This window comes from Alexandromys fortis, unplaced genomic scaffold (assembly GCF_014885135.2).
Source record: "Alexandromys fortis isolate MF-2015 unplaced genomic scaffold, M_Fortis_MF-2015_v1.1 scaffold_24, whole genome shotgun sequence".
Lineage (NCBI taxonomy): Eukaryota > Metazoa > Chordata > Mammalia > Rodentia > Cricetidae > Alexandromys > Alexandromys fortis.
This window is the reverse complement of record NW_026067906.1, coordinates 9,206,019-9,227,281: the sequence shown is the minus strand read 5'-3', so window position 1 is coordinate 9,227,281 and position 21,263 is coordinate 9,206,019. Positions and strand designations below refer to the sequence as shown.

General features: G+C 38.1%; 1 protein-coding gene and 1 pseudogene across 1 annotated transcript in view; both read left to right on the top strand.

Annotated features, from left to right (window-relative positions):
* The window catches only part of Syt1 (synaptotagmin 1), a 497,193-nt gene that overhangs the window by 281,918 nt on the left and 194,012 nt on the right, over positions 1-21,263 (top strand). The window lies entirely within an intron of this gene.
* LOC126497534 (lys-63-specific deubiquitinase BRCC36-like) lies at positions 12,850-13,704 on the top strand (annotated as a pseudogene).

Sequence of the window (21,263 nt, the reverse complement as noted above, 5' to 3'; positions counted from 1 at the left end):
TATTGGGTTTCATGGTCTGAATTGATGAGGATGACTGACCAGGTCTCTTCATCAGGAGCAGGCTCCACCGAGATACGAACTAGGATAGCTGGATTCAGAGTTGAGAGCATGAACCATTACACGCCAGGAGCTGGTGCCATCTTCTTGGGGAAAACTAAGAAGAAAAGTATAAAAATCAAGCTACTTACTTTTGATGGTTAATCTTCCTTGTCGTTCACTTAGGGGACACCCCTGGGGGTGTCTATTAGGTTGTTTCTGGAAGGATTTAACTGAGGAGGAAAACCCACGTTGAATGTAGGCAGCACCACTTCACTGTCTGGGGCTGGGTCTCAGCCTGAATTAAAAAGGAAAGGGAGAATGTTTATTGTTAATAGCAACGAGAATACATGAAATATATATATGAAATATATGAAATACCCAATGCAAAATAGTTTCCTCTTTTTTACAAAACTATAAAAGACAAAGTTAAAGCTTTAGGTCTTACGCTAACGCTGTATCTCTATGAAGAATTGCCGCCAATGGCATAAGTAATTTAAAACTGCTTGCATTTATGGATGGGTGTATGTGTGTGTGTGTGTGTGTGTGTATATGTGTGGGGGGTGTGAGTGTGTGTGTGCGTGTAAGACTGTAGATTCTGTTCATTTGATCTTTCATTCAACTAATAGTATACAACTTCAGTGTGTAGCTTGTTTGGTGAAGAAAATACAATTATAAACCAGAGTCTTTTCTCAGGTCATATGGAGGTTTCCTAAGAACCTAACAGCTAATGGCTAAGACACAAAGTAGCAAGACTTTCTGGACCTCTAATGCTTGGGTACTCCTCTCAAACTTAATGAACCCTAATTTAGAATTAAATATGAATTACAGGTGGAAGAAAATTCAATGTAAACCTTGTGCTTTTCCATTAGTGACCACTGCTGAGGAGAAAAACGTGAGCCTTTAAGCTTCAGGGAGGACATGTCCCCTTTCCACGAGGAGGGCAGAGCCTCGGATGAGAACTAATTGTGCCATGATTGATTGATAGTTTCCCTCCTGTTGTCCCATACACACAACAGGAGGGAAGAGAGACGCTCAATTAGGGGAACAATTAGTTCCAGTTCCGACGACGTTCTTGAGATTGCAGATGAAATTGCCTGGAAAACAAAAAGAACGTTCGAGATCAGGGATGAAACCTAAAGGAATAAATTTATATTCAAGCAAAGACGGAAGCCGGTTGCCTCGTTCTTCCGCAGGTGGGCCGTGTTAATGCGATAACAATTAGAGTCTGGCAGCAATTCATTAATAGGCTGTCAAAGGTAGTCAAGCTGTGTTCATGGTTTTGGAAGGCTGCGGATTCTTATCTCTGACGTGGTGTGGCTGAGAAGCTAAATGTGATTAATTACTTTCAAGGATGAAATTCTGCGATGCCCCTTGAAAACAGGGGCAACAAAACATCGCCATCCTATACCTTCTTTGGCGTTCCGTGTTTCATAGAGTAAATATCATATGTAAAAGTATTCCAAGATTAAAGAGACTGATGAACCTGTCCTGGTAAAGCAAGAGTCACCATGTAGTAGTACAGCTTGACAGGACCTTTGGTTCACAGAAGATTTTAGATGTCAGGTTTGTTATAACGATCAAAATGTAAAATTTAGGGGACAGAGGAAATCCAGACAGAGATGCATGATGTCTCTGGTGCTGAGAGCAGTGTGATGATCTGATCTTGGCCAAAGTCGCAAGGTCCCCTAGTTCAAAGCCTGAGACAGCAAGCAGGGATAAATGAATACTAGTGGTCATGATTCTTTAGTTAAGAGATGGACAAAGGAATCTATTTATTAATTTAATACAAATTGTTTCTTTTAAAGCAAAATATAGATATAGAAGGGAATTTAAAATCATTACTTTCAGAACAGTTTGTGCCTAGAGGCTAGTCTTAGACTGACTAGTCAAAACTGCCTCTCCTGGGGTTGGAGAGATGGCTCAGTAGTTCAGAGCACTGACTGCTCTTCCAGAGGACCAGGGTTCAGTTCCCAGCACCCACATGGCAGCTCCCAACTGTCTGTGACTCCAGTTCCACGGGATCTAATACCCTCACACAGACCTATATGAAGGCAAAAGCAGCAATGCATATAAAATAAATAAATTTAAAAAAAAAAAAACCTGCCTCTCCCAGGATGTAAGGTTCTAATCAGTTCCATGTTGTGTGTTAGTTTGTCCAGAGTTCAATAAAGGACTAAACAGGATATTGCCGTAGACTTGTGGAGTAGGTGGTGATTGTGGTGGTATGCTTGTTTTTAATAATTAAAACCCAAACATGTTTTAAGAAGAATTATCTAGAGTTACTGAAATCCCATTCCCACAGAGTTAATAGGTTTTGGGTTCTTTATTTTTTTAAGAGAAAAAAAAAAACAAGTAAAACATAGAAAATTACTTCTAAATGTTATCTTCAGGATAGGAATAAATTTATCTCATGCAAATTTTTCTAACAATCAAATCATGTCGAAATTTGTTACCAAATTCCGTTTTGTAATTACATTCTAGGAATTAAGTTGGAAGAAAAGCAAATTGATATTCTCAGCTCCTTATCTTTGCTATTTTAATGCTTATATCTACTTCCATCTTAATTAATTTTACTAATCCATTTAGTTAAATAACAAGTAAATCAGTACCACGAGAAAAAAAAAAAAACATCAGTTGCAGAGAATTTTTAATTCAGAAGTGACCCACAGCAACCAAAGTGAACCTGTCAGCGTAGCTTTGCTGTTTTGTTAATATTCTAATTTCCGTCTTATTGTTCTTCATAGAGCAAAATGTTTCACAGTTAATCTCTATGGTACTTTTGTTTCTAAGCTCTCTAAAATAGGTTTCCTTGGCAGTCGCCAAGTCTTTGAATATAAATTGATTTTATGCAATACACTGAAAACAAGTATTTTATTGATATAAATGGCTCCTTTATTTGTAGAATTACTCAAAAATTATTTTTGAAGCAGCAGGAGTTATAGCTGGACGGTATTAGAATTTCATGCCTAAATCAAGTTGAACATTAATTTTATGAGGGTTTTTTTTGTTGCCCTTCTTTTAGGCAGTAGAGAAAATGACTATGGCTATAAGTACCTGGGAATTAGAGATGTAGGGGAGAAAAGGCTTTACGAAACAAGATGTTAAAAATGATAAAATAGTTGTGTAGATATCGGTACAGTTTTTCTTTCTTTCATTCTTTTTTTTTCTTTTTTTTAAATATTTATCCATTTATTTATTATGTATACAACATTCTGTCTGCATGCCTGAAGGCCAGAAGAGGGCGCCAGACCTCCCTACAGATGGCTGTGAGCCACCACGTGGCTGCCGGGAACCGAACTCAGGACCCCCGGAAGAGCAGGCAACGCTCCCAACCACTGAGCCATCCCTCCAGCCTTCTTTCTTTCATTCTTATTCATAAAGAAATACTTAGGTTTGAGGATATTAGTCTTTTTCTTGCCAATGATTGTTTATAGATGATTTAGATTAAATTATAAATGTAATACAGAAAATATCTAAACATCATGGAGACTGACCCCCAGAGGAAGGAAAAACCGAATGAACTTTGGAAAAGTATCTATTTTCTGATATCAGTTTATATTGTGCTATACTATTGGGATCTAGTCTTCCTGCACCTAGGAAGTGGTTTTAGTCTTTAGCCAACATGGCCAAAAGAAGAGTCTCAAGAGCATGAGAGAATCCTGTGGCTGTCTAAGCTCCTTCGATGCACTTGAATGCCACACTGGATTTATCTCTCAGGCATGTTCTCATGTTCTCATCTCAGAATGGTTCATCATTCACAACTGCGTGTGCAGTCTCTGATGATGGAGTTCTCCATGCTACCCTCTCAGGCAGCTGCTTTGCGCAGTTTTCTCTCTAACACCTTCAGCAAAAATGTTGCCTGGACTCTTTAGTCGCGATGAATAGCAGCATGATTTTGCAGCTACGAGTTCCTTCTTTCAACGCTGGAGTCTCTCTAGCCATTTCCTCTCTGCCAGCTGCCTTCTCTCTCGCCATCATCAGCATTTTGGGACATAAGAGAGTCAGTAACGATGTACGCCCAGAATCTTGTAGACGTTATGCCCAGTGCAGCTTGTACGCCCAGAATCTTGTAGACGTTATGCCCAGTGCAGCTTTAAAGCACACCTCCAGTCTCCTTATTAAAATGTCCTCTTACTTCTTTAAATACCAATTCTCCTGAGAACTGAGAGTGATCTGATCTAACCTGTAAAACACAGAAATGTACTGAAACCTGTCCTACATCAAAATATAAATCAAGATTAATGGGAAATTTACCTAAGTTTGTATCATTTAGTCTTGCACAAAAGAGTAAGGCAAAATTGGGTTTATGCAGAGACATGGATTTCGTCAGCAACTTCAAGTGCCTGCCATTTTCTGGTATAGACTGAGAGGTGCTAAGTGTTGCAAAATTAAGTTTGCTGGCAGACAAAATTGTTACTTAGGTAGAAAATTGTTACCTACTATAATTCTTCAAATGCAATAATAATACATAAAAGTCCAGATCTTTCTTCTTTCCCAATATAAAGCAAATGGGGCATTTTATGTATTGGAGAAAAGAAAATGAAATATTCTCCTTAGGATAAATGGAACTTCTATTACTTGGAGCATGTTAACTAGAAGTGCTTATTGATGCTTTTTTCCACTTTCACAGGAAAAATATGAAAAAGGGCAAAGGACATAAACCCTGGGCTCCATGGAAATACTTTAATAAATCAGAAATTCTGAGATGTTTGTTAAACACAGAAGACATTTTATAATCATTGATGACATTAGTAGATTTGGGGAAAAAGCAAAACGGAACTCCTTGCAAGAAACCTACTCCAGAGAGAAGGCTCCTTTTTTCCTCTTGGCCCTTGATGCTCACAAACTGTCCAGGGATGTCCTCTTGGAGAGCCAGTGTAGCACAGTGATACATTAACAAGGTAGTGTCCCTTTATCTATAAACAGCTGGCTCCAGTTTCAAGAGAGGTACTCAGGGTCACTATGAGAATCTCTGAATGGATGGGAAGGGAGTAGGGCCCAGACAGGAGGACCCAAAGAGAAACGTAGTAGAGCACTCTTATCTCAGAAGAATATGGAGAGAATTCGATATAGCCCCTGCCAGAAAATAAACTTGTTCAAGAAGTCTCCTCCTCATCTAGTGCACAGAGGCCATTCCTGCTACCTATTGACTTCTCTAGAAGGAAGGGTGTTCATCACACAGATGTCACCTAAAGGAACCAAGCAAGGTACCTTGATTGCTCATGTTGCACCAATGCAATCATTACTGATCTATGGTGCTGTTATTTTCTTTCTTTTCAGTAAAGGCAGGAACACTGGTTCAGCATAGACGTGATACCCACCCATCTCTAAGCCAAGGAGAGATAGCATCATGACAGAGTCCTCTAAAATTGATCATGCTAATGCCCTGTGTGCTTGGCAGGCAGCCCTTAACTCCACCACATTCCCTGAGAAGAGTCCCTTCTCTCTTTAACCAAGCTTTCTGTATTTTTTAAAACCCCAATTCTGTCATCTCATTTTGAACTTTTCTTCTTTTAGGAATGTGAACTTTTTACTTTTTAAACTTTATAATAATGTTTAGCATGAAAATTCTAATATGAGGTTACCTTTTAGGCTTTTTTGGTTTAACATTTATTAATTAAGTTTGAGGGTATAAGTGTGTGCGTGTGTGTGTGTGTGAGAGAGACAGACAGACAGACAGACAGACAGACAGACGAATCATTGATGAGAACTATGTTCATCATTGATGACCATGATGTCAAAGAACAACTTTGGGAGTTGATTTCCTCATTTGATCATGTGAACTGTGAGTCCCAGGGGTCAAATTCAGGTCATCAGTCTTGATCATGAAGCTGTTACTAACCAAAGCATGATGTCGGGCCTTATTTAACTTTTAACTCTTGTAGTCTGATTCTGTCTTTTTAGTGCTGTTGCATTAGTAGTGCCTCACTAGCAATTTCTTCTCTCTTCTTTAAAAGCACAAAACTCCGTCAAAGTTTTTCTTCATTTTTTAATCATCTTTCTTGATTTTTGTCATTGATTGCAAAAGCTACTGAGTAGTTCCTATGAACCACGTCCCTGGTAAACAAGTAGAACTTACACTGAGTCATACCTCTTAATTCATTCATACTTCACCTCCTAAAATACAGCGTGACTTTTAGCTGATTAGTCAACACTCATATTTTATTCATGCTATCAGCATATTTTTACCATAATAAAAATGTTCATTTATCTACACTCTAATATTAAGGTATGAATTTGTAATGGTATATCCTCACTCAGAAATTTCTCCTTAGCCAGTTGGCTATTAATTTAGGTTCAGCTACATGTGTTACCTATTCTGAATAAAAACAGTTGCACATTAGAGGCATGGACGAAAAATATCTGGCTAAATATGAATGTTTTCTTGATATATGGAGATAATGCCACGTACACATCACAGTCTGTCACCTGACTGGAAGCATCAACTTGAGGTTTGAGAAATCAGCAACTTTGGTCTTTCTATGGAAAGTGCCACAAAGCCTCCCTGTATCTGTTGCTTTTGTTACATAAGATGATGCCTATTTGTGGATACTGAAAGCTGAAGCAATGTCACATCTTAACCTATTTATTAGTTTTCCAATTTATCATGCAAAGAAGATGTTTGTCACCCTTAGTGCTTTAAATCTGCTTTTAGTTGCTCCTAACATCCATTTGTTGATAAATAAGTATGGGGAAATTGCCTAAAGAGATGAGCAAGCCACCTACAGAATTACGTCATATTAATAAAATCCCAGTGCCTGTGTTTACTAAACGGGAGATGAAAAGCTGCCTTAGCTCTCCATGGTGCTCTTATCTGCAAGCCAGGCTCCAAGACTGTCACGCTGAAGAGTAGGTGTGGCCAAAGACTCAACAGGAACCATTGGTATCTCCTTCTTTCCTTTGACGATCTCAATACATACCGTGACACATTTTTAGTCTGCTTATTGAGTGCCCTATATAGGGACGGTTATTGTTCTAAAGAAAACACAAGTTTAGAAACCACAATCTGTTATCAGTTAATGTTTCTTCAAAGTATTGCTTCAGTGTGCGATCCTGATGTTATTTTCTGGGAAATCTGCTCATTTTTTTCCTTTTGTTGAAAAAAGACTTTGTTTCTTATATAATGTATCCTGGTTATGGTTTCCCCTCCCTCAGCTCCTCCTAGGTCTGCCTCACTTCCTCCCATCCAGATTCACCTCTTTCTGTCTCTCTTAGAAGAGAAACGGGCTTCTAAGTAATAATAATAAAATAAAAACTAAAACATCAAAATAGGACAAAGCAAACAGAAAGAAAGGAGTCCAAGAAAAGACATAAGAAATAGAATAGATGCAGAGACCCACTTGTTTGCACACTTAGAAATCCCACAAAAACAACAAACTCAAAGCCATAATATATACACACAAAAAAATCTGTAGTGTAAAATACAGGACATTATAAATAAAATAAAAATTAATTTTAAAAATAGGATAAAATTTTTTTTAAAAAAAGATAAGAAAAAAGAAATGCCCTGATAAGACATTATGAAACAAGGATCTTCCAAAGGTACCACTGAGTTCCTTTTCTGTTAACCATCTAGTGCTGGGCCTGCAGCCTATTCTTAAGAGTAGTTTAGCCAAAGGAATTTTATTGGGGGAACAAACTACTCTTAAGAACAGACTGCAGGCTGATATCCACACATCAGCAAATACAAGCCATATTTACCTTTCTAGGTATAGGTTACCACACCCATGATGATTTTTTTTCTAGTTCCATTCATTTCCCTGTGAATTTTATAATTTCATTTTTTAATGACTGAATGATACTCCATTGTGAAAATATACCACCTTTTCTTTATCTGTTAATCAGCTGTGACATATCTAGCTTCTTTCCAGTTTCTCACTACTATGAGTAGAGCCGCAGTGAATATGTATGAGAAAGTCTGTGTGGTAGGATCAAGCATCCCTTGGGTGTATGCCCAAAAGTAGTGTAGCTGGATTGATTCCCGTTTTCCTGAGAAACTGCCACGCTTATTCCCACAGCATCTGTAAAAGTTTGCACTCCCATCACCAATGGATGAGTGCTAACTCATCTCCCTCCACAGACTCACCACCATGAGCTGGCACAAGGTATATTGATCTTAGCCACTCTGAGGAGTGTTAGATAAAATCTCTAAGTAGATTTGCTTGGCATTTCCTTGATGACTAAGAATGTTGTGCATTTAAGTATTTCTCAGCCATTTGAGCTTCCTCTGTACCTCAGTTTTTAAATTGGGTTATTTTTTCTTGATATCTGGCTTTTTGAGTTCTTTATATTTTTTAGAAATTAGCCCTCTGTCCCATGTATAATCGGTAAAAATCTTTTCCCATTCTGAAGGATGCTGCTCTGTCTGAGTGATGGTGTTCTTTGTGTGCAGAGGTTACTTCGTTTCATAGGGTCACCTTTATTAATTGTTGATCTTAGTGTCTGTGCTAAAGGTGTTTGGTTCAGAAAGTCTTTTTCCCGGGGCCAGTGAGTTCAAGGTTATTCTGTTTTTCTCTTCTATCAAGTTAAATGGATCTGGCTTTATGTTGAGGTCATTGATCCTTTTGGAGTAGACTTTAGTGTAGAGTGATAAGTATGGATCGATTTGGATGTTCTACGTACCGCCGTCTAGTTTGTCCAGCACTATTTGTGGATGAAGCTTTTTTCAGTGTGTATTTCTAGCTTCATTATCAAAAATCAGCTGTCTATTGGTGTATAGATTTATGTCTGGGTCTTCAATTTGATTTCATTAATCAGCTACTTCCCTAGTAATCACAGATAGAAAACTGATGTTACAATGTTTTTCTCCCCTTTTAACTCCCCGAGTCACTTCTAAATTATTCCCAGTAAAGTATAACTAGCTATACATTGCCATATTACACATTTTTATTAATGATGAGTGTGTTGAAAGGTAGACCATTGAAGTTAAATATTGTATGCCAAACTGGATCTTTCTCTAAACCCTTTACAGCATTTCAATTAAAAGAAATAACTCACAAACAAATTTTCTTATATTTCGCATCAACTCATTTCTTATCTAGCTGACATGTGGATGGGTTGTAGGGAATCACACTTTAGGTTATAAACTAAATGTATGGAACAGTTTCTAAATAATAAATGGGGTAACTGTCCCTTAAATCTGTTGAGGATCTGAAACTAAGGGTCAGAGATACAAATAACAAGCATCAAGAGGAAATCAAGTTACCCAAACATAGCATAAAATAAGCCTACAAAAATAGTAGATGTTTGCATTGTTATTGTGGGGATCAGCTTATAGCTTGTTTATATGTACTGCCTCCTGGCTGCAAGCAACAGATAGGGGCATATAAACGGGGTTAGGCCTTACAGAAAGCGTACTGCCTTCTTTTGCCTGTCCCAAGATGAGAGGTGGTTAGTGATGAGACTCGGTATCACTGTTATGGTCACGGTTCCTACCATCCTTCAACTCTGCCATCCATAAAGGATCAGTTCCCCTTCACCAGCTTCTCTCTCATGTTCACAACAGTCCAGGTCCCAGAGCACCCACAGGACCAACAAGCAGAGAGGTGTTGATTTCTGTGGGTATCTTCATTATTAAAGTAAGGGAAAAAAAAAGTTCTCAGAAGGAACCCAACACACTTCTTCTTATATCACAACATAATCTGTCTCCCGTGGTCTCAGAGCACCCACTGGGAAAATGAAGCAGTTAGCATGACTGATACATAAACTATGATTTCCTTATGTGATGTGGTGCGGTTATCTCCCTAGGACCACAGCCTATCCAGAAACAACAAAACAATGCTTTTGTTTTACATTGTAGGGAAGGGACGGGTTATTTTGTAGATTGTGGATACTGATGGTTTGGGTTTTATATTCACAAAAATCCACTAACATAATAAATAAAGGTCAAATTTGGGAAGAAGGAAACAAAATGGATACCTTTCGTGCTTTATAGCTGAGATGTTTAGAATACGAACATAAACAGTGCTGAACTTTGTGGTTTCCTTGTGGCCCTTTCGGTAATTTTCTATGTGATGTGTTTTTCTCAGTACAGCCTCCCACAATAATTTTTCCAGCCAGTAACTCTGACTCTGAGCTTCTCTTTCTCAACAGGCCTGAGAGATATTCATTACATTTCTCTTCATTTAAAACAGGGTGAGGATTATTCGGAACACTTTGTATCGATCTGGGCACATGTAGGCACACCATTTATCCACTCCATCAGCATTTGTTTACTTACTAGTAAGAAAATTTCATGGGCAATGGAACAAACCTAGTTTCGTGAAAACTTTACCTCTGCCACTTACTAGCTGTGCATCCTTTGGCGGATTTCTCACCCTTAACACACAAATTATAACATTCCATGATGTATGAAGTTAATTTGTCAATATCAGACGCACTTTTGTGCTCAAAATACTTTTTAAAATACCTGAATATTACATATTAGTAAGTATTGTATTCCTTTTTTTATTACTATGCTATTCCGAGCTGAAAGATTGGAGCATTTTCCCAACCATTGGGTTTACCACAATTGGAGCTGCGGATCGATGTTCAAGCTTTGCTTCACTGTGTGACAAAACAATGACAGTTTGAGCAGTTTGATAAAAGAGGGCTTTGTGCTACCAGCTTAGACTTTCTCTCAAATGCCTGCAGTTCAGAAACAGCGAGAGCTCAGAGCGGCTCTTCGACAAAGCAAGGGAGAATGGGAATTCCAAATCATTTGTCTGTGGTTTCTATAGAAAGCGTGTTGAGAGCCAATTGGCTTCAACCAACTGACCTGTGTTTCTTCAAAAACTGCCAAAGCGTCTAATTTTATCTTACTATACAAAAGTGAAAGAAGTGCTTCAATTAATATTGGACTTTGGAGCATATAAAAATTGATCCGCGGACGATGTCAACTCCAAAAGAAATAGTGAACAACAGAAAAGATAAAATAAAATCATGGCTATCACCAACAATGGGGAAAACACAAATTTAGAAAAACCATCCAATCTATATTGTTTTTATTTCCCGCTGGGTTTTCATGTTCATCTTCCCTATGAAAAATAAGGAAGGAAAGAGGAAGGGAAGGGAGAGATAAAAAAGGGGGAGAGAGGAGGAGGGAGGGAAAAGGGAAAGCTAGAACTTTGCCATTTTTATGACACTATACAATATACTTGAAGTCTTTCCAGTGCATTTGAAAAGCTATTCTGTTTTCCCTTCCTGACCACAACCTTGTCCTTCAAGCTGAAATCTTTGGAGACTCATTAAAAGCATAAGTGTTTTCCAGTGTGGACTGGCAATTTAAAAACAAGTGTGGTTTTTGAAGCTTCAGTGATAAAATATTTTCTTAAAATAGAAGTGGATGCAAAATTAGCAATGTTAATTTTATGAATTCATTGTCAAATGCTTTTAGGAACAACTCTAATGTTCCATGTTTTCAGAGATTTGTGTCCTTACCGTAGGAGAATTTTCAGGTTTATAAAAGATTTCTTGACTTTTTTGTCATTATGTAATAGTTGAATGTTTTGGTTTTGACTTAGGTTTGGATTATTATTTCAGCCCCTATTATATTAATCTGAGAGAAAAAACTAATGTAGCAATGAATAGAATTTTTATTTTGCCTAATTCCTATAAAATTTATACTGTTTAAAATTACTAAATATAACTGAGAGAATGAGATACTAAGCTTGTTCAAATTTTTATGAAGCTTATCATATTATAATATTGAAAAATAACATTCACTTTTCATCTCATGGTTTTTGACTCTAAGAAACCATTAATTATAAAATTCACTATCATTTTATATTCCCTTACCAGAAATGATTACAAAATAAATTATGCCGATATAAATTCATAGCATTGAATTTTATGTTACAGATTTCATTAGACATTTTATTTATTTATTTATTTATTTATTTCCATTAAAAAATTTACACTTCCTCCCCTCCTCCTCTTCCCCTCCCACTACCCCACTCACCCTCCCCCCCCTTAAGAGAGGGCAGAGTAGTCCAAGGCCCTCCCCACTACATCCAGGCCTAGGAAGCTTTGCATCCAAATAGACTAGGGCCCCAAAAAGCCAGTACACACAGTAGAAATAAGTCCCAGTGCTTTTATCAATGGCTTCTCAATAAGCCCCCATTGTCAGCCACATGCAGAGAGTCTGGTTTGATCACATATTCATTCAGTCCCGGTCCAGCTAGGTTTGGTGAACTCGCATTACCCATTAGATCAGGCACTCTGTCTCAGTGGGTGGACCAACCCCTCACAGTCCAGACTTCCTTGCTCTTCTTCTCCCTCCTTCTGCCCTTCAACTGGACCTTGGGAGCTCAGACCGTTGCTCTGATGAGGGTCTCTGTCTCTATCTCCATCTGTAGCTGGATGAAGATTCTATGGTGATATTCGAGATAATCATCAGTGTGTTAGTGAGGAAAGGTCAGTTCAGGCACCCTCTGCTCTGCTGCCCAAGGACCTAGCTGAGGACATCCCAGTGGACACCTGGGATCCCCTCTAGAGCCAAGTCTCTTGCCAACCCTAAAATGGCTCCCTTAATTTAGATATCTTCTTCCCTGCTCCTATATCCACCCTCCCACTCCCCTAATCTTTGAGGCAATCTTGTAAACATGATAAAAGGGGGAAAAATAAACCCGCATCTCCCAAGTGATATTAGCTATGCTCTACCTCTGCCCTAGGCCACGCCCCCTGTGGGACCTGGCCCCTCCTATATGCCCTAGGCCCCACCCCTGTGGAGCCCCACAAGGCATCATGGTAGGCTGCCTCTAAGCCCCTGATTGGGCAACCTGCAGTGGGCTCAAGTCCTATTGAATGCATCCAAGCAAGACGGTGGTTGGGATGCTGCAGAAAATGCAGGTGGTTCATCTCGAGTCTGACCGTTTCCCAGTTTGTCTCAACCATGCTGTGAGCACAGAAAAGGAAGGAGTTGATGGGTCTATGTGTCGGGGACTTGAACAGTGATGTGCAGAGAGACTCCAAATTTACATACAGTGGAGGTGAAATGCGCACAGTTGCAGAAAAAGATGGACACCACCAGAATTGTTCACATCCATTCTGTCATTATCTTGCGACATTCTGACAAGACAAAAGACCGAGTAGAAATTTCTCCAGAACAACTGTCTGCAACCTCAATCGAAAGGTCAGCTGAAGAAACAGGTCATTTCCTGAGAGTTGTTGGCTGGTATCATCCCTGCCCTCATGACACCATTTGGCCTCCTCACATAGATGTACGTACCCAAGCCACGTATCAGATGATGGACCAAGGCATCATAGGGCTGATTTTTGCTTGTTTCATAGGAGACAAAACCACAAAGACTGGTCGGGCACTGCACTTGCTTTCAATCCGTTCAAGACCCAAAGAGCTCAGAATACAAGAGAATTGAAATCCCAATCCCTACTGTGCCTCATATCACCATTGGGAAAGTGTGCTTCAAGTCGACAGACTGCCGAAGATCCTGTGTCAGGAAGAAAGGTGTGCCTATAGGAGGATTCACAGACTTACACATCTGGACTCATTAACTAAGATCCATAACAGCTTGGTATTCACCAAGCATTTATGCAGTCAAATGTTCGAAGCCTGTGGGCCCCTACTGCAGTGGGTGGAGAACAGACTAGAGCAAAACCCGGCAGCATCTACAAGAGTTGGAACAAGAAAAGGAAGGCCTTATGGAAGAGCTGTCTTCCCTAGAATAAAGCAGAAGGACAAAAAATGAGTAGATGAAAATACTTGGCATACAATTTATAAGCTAAATTAATTTCAAAGAAGAGAAAGTTGGAGGACTCACATTATATAACTTCAAGACTTCTTATAAAGTTGCAGTAATGAAGATACAATGGTATTTATGGAAGACTAGACATATAAATCAAAGGAACAGAAAAGAAAAATGCAAAAATAAACCCATGATTATAAGGGTGACTAAGTTTGACAAAGTACAAAGATAATTCAAGGAAGGAAGGGCAGTCATTTTGGCAAATTGAACTTATACAGGCCAACAAAATAATAGTCCCTCAAAAATGTTTCATGGATTTAATGTAAGATAGAAAATCTTTTAGAAAAATATTATATGAGAAAAATCTTCAGGAGATGTTTTTAAATTTCAGCCAAAAAGGACAATCCAGAAGAAAACAAAGTAGATATATTAGACTTCACCAATATTAAACTTTATTTTGTAAAGAAGAAAAGAAAGAATAAGAAGATAAATTATTTGAAACCCTTTTAGTATCTGATACCTGGTAAATATGGAAAAATAAAATATGATCAAAACTCAAAAATAATCCCAGAAGGAAATGAAGAGAGATAAACATTTTCACCAAAGAGAACATATACATGGCATGTATTGTTATGAAAATTTGTTGTACTTCATAAGTCATTGGGGAATGCAAATTAAAATTTCATTGTGGTGTGACATATACTTAATAGGATTGCTAAAGAGATAATAGTGAAAATACCAGATACTATTAAGGATGCAAACTATATTTTTCATACACTAATGACAAGGATGTAAAATAAAGCTGCTCCCTAGGAGAATTTGGAAATACTTCCTAAAGTTAAATGTACACAACATATGGCCCAGCAGTTGCACTGCCTGGGCACACAAAAACTTTTACAAAAAGTTTCACAGTGTCTTTATTTGAGATAGCCTCAAATGAGAGACAGCCCAAGTACTCTGCAGTGGGTAAGTAGTTGAACAAACCATTCCTACCATGGACTGCCAGTCTGTAGTAGAAAGGAACCAGCTGCAGATATCCCACTTAGATGAGCCTTGGAATATATTATAGTAAATGAAAGAAAGGTAATATCAAAAGGTTACTTGCTGTACAGTTGCATTTTATAGCATTTTTGAAATGTCGGAACTATGAAAGGGAGTAGCGAATGGGTTAATGATTTCCGGGGCTCAGGAGTGCATAGTCTATAGGATATGTATTACTATGACATTATGGGATAAGAGTTCATTTAGGCTGATAAATAGTTTGGGATCTTGTTTCTAGTGCTCAGCACATAAAACTATTCCCATGCTAATGTTTCATTGACTTTTAAACACAAACAAAAATTTGTGTAAAGTCCAGTGGCAGTAAATATTATATTACTATCATAATGTTGGTTTGGAAGTTATAGAGTTGTAGATTATACAACTAGGAGAAACTGAATAAAGGACATGTGGGATTTTTTTGTCCTGGTTTTATAATTTCTGCTGTTTATAATTATTGTAAAATAAAAATATATTTACCAAAAAGAGTCCTAGAATAGAGCATTTCGGTTAACATTGCCTCCAAAATCGTTCAAACTACTTGACTCTCATTCTGCTAGTGTTTCTTATGCATGCTAACACAGGAAGACTTCAGGCAGCAAGCAGGATTCATTACCTTTGCTTAGGTTCCCCCAAAATGATTCGTGGCATGGACCATTGCTGAGATTAACAGCCACCTCGAGCAAACCCAGGCAAGCAGCAGTTTATCCTGGCAGAGAGTGAAAGTGAGATGCCATAAAACCCTAAGAAAATTCCCACCTCAGACACACAAAAGTGTGAAAATATATATCGTAAAAGAATGCATTCTGTTGAGCATTCATCTGTCACTCAATATTCTTTCTAAGCTGTGTAATAGGAGCCCCACGAGCACTCAATATTGTCAGCTAACAGTCGATCACATGCAATTGTTAGGGACAAAAATATGAACTTAGTAACAAAATATATAAATTGCTCTGGAAATAAGCAAGTCACACAGTCAGTTTTATTTCTTGATTTGCTTTCTGGATCCCACCATGCCGATGCTCAGGGAACTGTAAGTGTAGCGTTACCCTCTGAGTGTCTTTCATACTGAAATGCAAAGGGATCTGAAAGAATCAAACCGTGCTGCTGGTGTTGTGGGAAAACACAGCAATCATTCTAGCAGCTCTGGGCAAGACATTGGTGCTGGAATCCTTGCTCAGCAAAGCGTATGTGTGTTCCTTCTTGTGTGTATGTTCTGGTCCCTTCAGAGCATTCCCTAACTTACATGCTTAGATAAGATTTTTAATCGGCCTGACTGTACTTTTCATTCATCATCATTATTTTAGAGGCATGTTTATAGTCTAATGAGGGAGACAAAGAAAGGGTGTGGACTTGGGTGGGTCGGAAAGTGGGAAGGATCTGGAAGGACGTTGAGAAGAGAAACTGTAATACTGCAGTCAGACTTTATTGTATAAAAAAATCTATTTTCAATTAAAAGCAATTTTAAAAGATTGTTCAATGGGTAAAGTGCTTGCCTCCAAACCTGAAATCCTAATTTTAATCCCTGGGATTCATATGATAGAATCACAAATTGTCCTTTGACTTTCATGTACATACACTATGGCATATGTGACTTCCCACATCATGCATACACACACATACATGCACACAAATACATACATGTATAAATTTTAAAATAAAGAATGAGCATAGAAATAATAGACCATCCTATTTCACAGGTTATTGTAAAGATTTTGGTAATACATATGCAGTACAGTTAGAATATTGCTTTGTGCATGACAAAAGATTTGTTTGTTTAACTGTTGTTTATTGGTCTCAGACCTGAGTGGCATAAGATCCTGATCCCTCCTTAAATCTACTATGCTATCACTATGACCATATGCTATTAGATAGGCATTTCCCATGATCAGCGCCTGTGAAAAGTGGCTCAGAAGGTGCTACTGATGGTCCAACACTACAATTTGTGTCTTGATTGTGTCTCACAACCTACACAGTCTAGAGTCAGGTGTATCTTTCTTTACAGAAAGCCAAGTTAAGATAAAAAAAAAAGAAGAAGAAGAAGATGGGAAAGAGGAAGCAAATATTGGTGCTTTAGATACACTAGGGCAGCTTGTAAGTAAACCCAGAAATGATACTTTTGAAATAAGACTTTAATTTCTCTTCATATGTTGTGTGGAAACTCATATCCATGTTTTCCAACACTTTTCCCACCTTTTTATCTAATGCCTTTATTGTATCTGCCACCAGAAACCAGCCCCGCCCACAATAACAGAGCCCTGCTTGCCTCTCACATCTCCCAAGACAATGTATTCATCTGAATCACAGAGAAGATGTACCTTGAGGCTGACATTGAAACACCTGCAGATTTGTGGGGGACAGTTTGATACGCGGCTCGGTCTCACTTACTGCTCTGGGATCCTCAGGCAAGGGAAGAATTGAAGTGAAAATGTTGACAGCAGTTCCTTATTTTTCCGAATTCTTTCAGAGCAAGTGTGATCATATTCCCTGGGAGCCTTGCCTTGGTTTGCCACAGTTCAGTAAAGAAGGCTTTTCTATATCATGTTCTGAAGGAAGAACTGACATGCGTTGCAACAGGCCATGGCTGAGGCAAGAGATGGGCTTCTGTATCAGCATCCACTAGTGACAGGATGACAGTGGTCTTTATGGGAGTGAGACTAGCAGGCCAGCTGCTCTTGGATGAAGGAAGCCTTTCAGTGTCTAGTACTCTGAGCATAGTATCCAGTGTGGGATTCCTTACTGAAACTGGGCATTGAGTTAGGATCAGTAAGGATACATTGGCACAGACGTTGGCTTCGCACTGCTCTCTGATGGATGGAGGACACGATGAAGTAAAAATCCAAAGCTGTGTTCTCCCCCCTCTAGTACAGAACAACCTGTTTTTCTCATTTCTCCTGAACTATTTTTAATGGTTAGTTCGAAAAGAACTTACACTGTTTGGATCTTATGTATTCAAATGCTTTCTTTGATAATTTTTTTTGATAATTCCTTGCCCTTTTGGTTGGCCTTGAATTTTGTATTCTTTGATTACACAATACAATCCTTAAATAGAGCTGGCAATAGTGATTTCTGTAGAAATCATTATGTTTCTGCAGTATTATAAAATCACTTGCTATGTTATCTAAGAAGCTATGCCATGTTTTAGATCTGGAGATAGCCATAATTAAAGTCCTAAAATAAAGTAAATATAAATGGATGGAGGTTGACATAACAACAATGTTCTGATTTTCCTCAGGTTATACCACAAAATATTAACCTTCATGACTTTGTACTGTCTTGTCTGCCTTGAATTTAGCCAATGGTCATTTTGTATGTCTTGCTGAAATCTTTGCTTCATCATTTGTTCTTGAGATTTAGTTTGTGTTTGACAGTGTTTTCAATCCAGTATCGGGGTGCTAAACTCATACTGCAGAGTTCAGTCTTCATAAGAACAAACAATTTTAAAGGGGATTTCATAACTTAAAATAACTCAGATGTATACCATATTGAAATCATAAACACATAAGACAATGGTTCTCAGCCTTCCTAATTCTGTGACTCTTTAATACAGTTCCTCATCTTGTGGTGACTCCCCAACCATAAAATTATTTTATTGTTACTTCATAATTAATTTTGCTACTGTTATGAATCATAATGTAAATATCTATCATGCAGGATATCTGATCTGCATACCCCAAGGGTTCACAACCCACGGGTTGAGAACCATCGACATGGGAGAAGGTGAAAATTCTGCCAGAAATTTAGCATTTTTGAATCTATCTTTCCAACCTCTTTTTCTGTAAGAGTCCTTTATAAGTAAGACATAATTTTCATAATGTTTCATAACCTGTATTTTGCAACTAATACTCCCTCGTGCTTTCAAGTTTTAGCTCTTTAAGACACAGTTAATACTATTATTTTATAAATTAACACAATTAATTCACTGTTAGGTAATTTCCGATATTATAGTTCCTATAAATGTCTTTATATTAAATTGCATATCAACAATTCTTTATCAGTGATTCCTAGGATAAGGACGAACCCTTCCACTGATTTTGATATGTTATATTATTTAGGGTCCCTAGAACATGTTTCTCTTCTAGCCTTCTTCCCAATTATCCAGTTCCTTGTATGCTGACCTTTGCCATTAATATTTATCCAAAATTTTAAGTGAATATATCCTTGTTATTTTAACTTTCAGTTTTTATTATAAAGAAGGAAGCAATCAGGCTATCTTTTAGAAGAGACTTTATGTTTCTATCCAAGAATAGGTGTTTTTAATTCCAGTGTTCTAAAATTGTGTTCTCCGAAGCCAAATGATTATACATATAAAATTAAGCAATCTGTTTCCTGCTAGTGAGATAACATGTATTTTCCATTCACTGATAGATTCAAAAGAAAATCATGAATACACCAATACTGGGAACTAACATGGTGCTGTAATGTTTGGCTAGCAGACAGGGCTAGCTCAGGGAAAGTCTGTGTAGGGCAAATTGCTTAGGTATGAGAGCCACATCGCAGTGTCATGATATTTTTATAGAAAATATTGTTTTCATTCAATTTTCCCACATCTCCTCAGAGATTATACCAACCTGTCCACCAATCCAACTCTGTGCCCCCCCACTCTCTCTCAAACAAACAGGAAAATAAAAAGACAAACAAAATGAACAAACTAATAAAGCAAGAACGTACACAGAGACACACAGAGGCACACACACACACACACACACACACACACACACACACAAAACTCAGTTACTGGTGATTAAGAAGAGATGAGCATCCTTGGGGCGAAATCTTCTGGGAAGTGTTTCCTCGGGGTCGGTGCACAGAAGCTCTGTGTTTCAGAGATGACTTAGGTTGCATCTCATTCTGGCCAAAACTTGGTCATGTGCAAGAATCTTCCAGAGGGATGGGAGGGTCACAGGGATCCGCTGAGGGTTGGCACTGTGAGAAGGAGAAGACCCCCTGGTGAGGATGCAGGCTCGGGAGCAAATGGAGGTTCAGGGTCAACGGGACCATTCAGAGAAGTTGAGGCTCGGCGCGATGAAGAGTTCTCAGGAGAGGCTGTTGGCAGAAATGCAGCCCAGGTGCAGTAGGAGACTCCAGAATTTTTACAGCTATTAGTGGAGCTGGTCTAAGCCTGATTCTCACTGTGTGTGCCAAGGCAAGGCCTTGGAGCCAAGAAGATTGTGAGTGAATTACAGACATTGGACACTAAGTTATTCGCAGTGTTAGAGTTCATTTTTCTTTGTTCAGATTGTGACTATACCCTGCTTCTTCCTCTTAGAATAAGAAAGCATTTAACTTATTTAGATTTTTCACAAACTCATAGTTGAGAGACAGCAGTTTTAAAGAGATTTTGGATTTTAAATAGACTTCAAATGGATTTAAGGCGATTGAACTTTTAAAATACACAAATTTGTAAAATCTGGAAGTTTTAAGGTTTTAATGTTTGATATTGTGATATTTATTAATGTGAGATTGGGCATAAACAGAAAAATAAGAGTTGTTGTTAACTAATGTTGTATTGATATACCAAGTTGACAAGGGGTCAAGTGTCCTGGCAAGTTTTTATGTGAACACAAGCTAGAGTCATCAGAAAGGAGAAAACCTTAACTGAGAAAATGCCTCCATAAGATCCAGCTACAGGCAAGCTATAGAGAATTTTCTATTAGTGATTGCTGGGGACTCCTCTGGTTTATGGTCCTGGGTTCTGTAAGGAAATGGGCTGAACAAGTCATGAAGACCAAGCCAGTAAGCAGCCCCTCTATGGCCTCTGTATCAGCTCCTACCTCCAGATTCCTGCCCTGTTTGAGTTCCTGTCCTGGCTTCCTTTGATGATGAACAGAGATATGGAAGTTTAAGCCAAATAACCACTTTCCTCCCCAGGTTGCTTTGGGTCATGGCTTTGTCACAGTAATTGTCACTGTGAGTAAGGCAGAAATCAAGTTTATTGTCTTTCCACTTTGTAACGGTAGAATTGAGAGGTCATGTGACTTTTCAAAATCCATCTAGCAGGAGAATAAGACTACAGTTAGCATCTTTGCAATTCAAAGCCAAAATGTTTTCATTTACAACCTTAGAACTCATTGGATTTTTTTTAATTCAAAGGTAAATAAATATTTTAAATGATTGAATGAGTGAATCTGATAAAATAATTCAATAAGATATTAAGATCAGGTGAATTTAAATAATTAAGCAGACAAGCCCTGTATCTTTATCAGTGTCTTGATATATGAAGTCAATTATGCCACATTTACAGTGACCTAAAAATACCACCTAGCAGAACAAGTAAATTATTGATCAGCATTTCACCTACAGTAAAGGTCAAAACATGACTAGAGAGAAAACTTACCCTTGATATGAGATTCAAGACATTTACTGAATAATGTTTATGGTGTCCTAGGCTTTCAGTATTGTGCAGTTACTTGAAAGTCACTAACATTTGGAATGTATGCAATCACTTAGCAATATTTTCAACACTAATAATATCTCTGATTTGTGTTTTTCTTTTAAGGTAAT